We start from the raw sequence: 3,154 nt of genomic DNA, 5'->3' as shown, positions 1-3,154 counted from the left end.
CTGTTTTTATATCAGTCATTTGTAAAAACTGAATAAATGTTACTATTTTATCAATGTTGACTGCATTTGTATATTTTTATGATTGTGTGAAGTTTTACTTTTGTTCCTGTAAAGTATTATTTATAATTAAATGTTTACAGTCAGGGCGGCATGGTGTCGCAGTGGTAGGAGACCTGGGTTCGCTTCCTGGGTACTCCCTGCTTGGAGTTTGCATGTTCTCCCCGTGTCTGTGTAGGTTTCCTCCGTGTACTCCAGTTTCATCCCACGGTCCAAAGACATGCAGGTTAGGTGCATTGGTGATTCTAAATTGTGCTTGGTGTGTTAGTGTGTGTGTGTGTACGCACGCGCCCTGCCCGAGGTTTGTTTCCTGCCTTGCGCCCTGTGTTGTCTGGGATTGGCTGCAGCAGACCCCCGTGACCCTGTAGTTAGGATATAGTGGGTTGGATGTTGGATGGATATTTACACTCTTAAATATATATATATATATATATATATATATATATATATATAAAAAAATACTTTTTTAAAAAACACTCTTATATTGAGTTAAAAAGTAAAATAAAAGGTGGGTGCTTTTGCTAAGATTTTAAGAAGTGTTTTTTGAATGTTGATTGATGAAAGGTGCCCATGCTTTTATTTTATGAGTGATGTATGAGAGACTTATTTTTTACTTTTTAGCACACTTTTTAACTTAATATAAGAGAGCTGGCCAAATCTTGGCTATCAAATGAGAACGCCATCAACAGACATTTGGACATAAATCCAGCATATGCAAACTTAAGAACATGCTCATAATAAATAAAATCTTCACAACCAATGGGTCTTTCTGGAACCTCAATCTGGATGGTTCATGTAGGAATCAAAAATGGGCCCCCTTATAGCATCCCTCCAAAAAACCACTCTGGCACTTTTATTTTTAAGAGTTGTAGTTTTTTGCTTCTAGGTGGTTTGTATTTTAGCCATAATGAAATATCCCTACTTTTTTTCATTAATGTCTATTAGACAGGTAGGACTGTATCCATCCCCTGAGGGAAAATTTAGGTTTTTATAGAACATCTTTAAATAAAGAAGTAAATATATACACACACACACTTTGATCTGAGTACACATTGGAATGACTAAAAAGAAAGAAAACTTCTGACTTGGTTGTCACAGTCCCAGTGAGACATTATGCAGTCGTTTTGCTGTTTGTATAAAGGAGCCCCCATAGCTTTACGTCACACTTCTGCTGAATGATTCGTTGGCTGAAAGTCCCCACAGTGTCAGTGTTTTACAGAAAGGATGTACAGCATTGTTCATAATGGCACTCAGTTTTGTTTTAATTCTGTCCTTCGCTACGACCTCCAGGGGGTCCATAGCGTGCCCTATAACTGAGCTTGCCCTTTTAGTTAGCCTGTTGATTCGGTGGGCCTCCCTTGAAGTGGTCTTACCAGTTCAGCACACCACAGCGTAGAAAAATCCCACTGGCCATCATAGAGATTATAGAAGATGTGAAGGATGTCACTTCCCACCTTAAAGGAACATGGTCTCCTAAGAAAAAGAGTCTGCTCTGCCCTTTCTCTACAGTTCCTCTGTGTTACGAGACCAGTCCTACCTGTCATGAATGTGGACCCTCAAGTACTTGTAGGAGAGGACCACCTGTACAGCTGCTACCTGACTAGCGACCGGACACAGAGGTTCTTTGGTGAGGTGAAAGTCAATAAGCAGTTCTTTGGTTTTCTGATGTTTAGTTGCAGACAGTTCTCAAAGTTCTCCCCTTGACTCCTCTCATCTGTCTCATCCCCCTTATCAATACACTCCATAAGTGCAGAATCATCTGAGGATGTCTGCAAGTGACATGAAGGCCTGTTAGATTTATAATCAGAACTGTGCAGAGTGATGGGATAGGGAGACAGGCCTGTTCTTTGTGGTGCTCACATAGTCCTTGAGTCTCACAATCTGCCAGACAGATAGTCCATTATCCAAGACGCCACAGGCTCGCCCACCTGCATAGTTCAGAGTTTACCCCTTAACAAGGATTCCTAGATGGCACTAGAGAAATCAAAACACATAATCCTCACAGTGCTGCCAGCTTTGTCTAAGTGAGAATAGGCCCTGTGGAGCAGACAGATAATTGTATCCTCCACTCCAGTCTTTGTCTGACAGGCAAACTTCAGTGGGTCCAGGTGGTCTACCACAAGAGGACTCCTAGAGTCCAGTGCCAGTCTCTCAAAGGTCTTTGAGATTTAAGTGTCGCTGGTCTGTAGTCATCTAGTGAAGAGGTGTCTGCCTTCTTTGGAATAGGAATAATGCAGGATGTTTTTCACAGCAGTAGCAATTTCTGGAGCCTTAAGGGACAAACTGAACAGGTGGCAGAGGACACCACAAAGCTGGTCATCAAAGGCATTAAGAACTCGAGGAGGGAGTCCATCTGGTCCCATAGCTTTTCCTGTGTGTTGCTTCCTCAGTTGTCTCCTTTCTTGGTCTTCAGTTATGGACAACCCATAGTTGGTGTGGGTAGATTGGAAGAAGGTGGCAGTGGGAGGGAAAATCTGTTAGAAAAATAAAAAACAGGTTCAGGGTGTGTTCCTAAAAATCATTTATGGAGCAGCCAATGGTAAGATTGTAGCAGTTCAGAAGGCAAGTACGTGGATTTATTTCAGCTTGTCCTGTTGGTGAAGTTGCAGATTCTTTTATGGAGGACTGACCAAAATGTGTCACAAGCAGAGTGACAAACGCACTCAGGAAAAACGGGTCAAGCTCTGAATTACTGAAAACAAGACACATATGCTTCTGCATTTAATATTTACATTTACTTATTCTACTGATGTCTTTATCCAAGGTGACTTACAACATTTATGATACAACTGGTTCCATTACTTTTGGTTTTCCAATTGGAGCCCAAGCAGGTTAAGTGACTTGCTCAGGGTCACACCGTGGTGTCAGTGGTGGGATCTGAACGCACAACCTCAGGTTTTGAAGTCCAAAGCCTTAACTGCTACACCACAATGCCTGCCTGTACAATTGGTAACAACAGGGAAAGGGAAAAGTGAGCAAAAGCAGGAGGTCAGATTCCGAGGGGTCCCACAAACACGCCATGCTAAGCTCGACTGGCAGGCCCACAGACCCTTTGTTTGCTGGTCAGTCAGGCCATCTTTATTTCAAATGTTGTGTC

At 42.1% G+C, this 3,154-nt stretch overlaps 1 protein-coding gene across 1 annotated transcript in view; it reads left to right on the top strand.

The window, feature by feature from the left end:
• Window positions 1-3,154, top strand: part of mertka (c-mer proto-oncogene tyrosine kinase a) — a 171,876-nt gene that overhangs the window by 157,946 nt on the left and 10,776 nt on the right. The gene's annotated exons all lie outside the window — the stretch shown is intronic.

This window comes from Erpetoichthys calabaricus, chromosome 15, assembly GCF_900747795.2.
Source record: "Erpetoichthys calabaricus chromosome 15, fErpCal1.3, whole genome shotgun sequence".
Lineage (NCBI taxonomy): Eukaryota > Metazoa > Chordata > Cladistia > Polypteriformes > Polypteridae > Erpetoichthys > Erpetoichthys calabaricus.
This window is presented reverse-complemented; position numbering and strand designations above follow the sequence as displayed.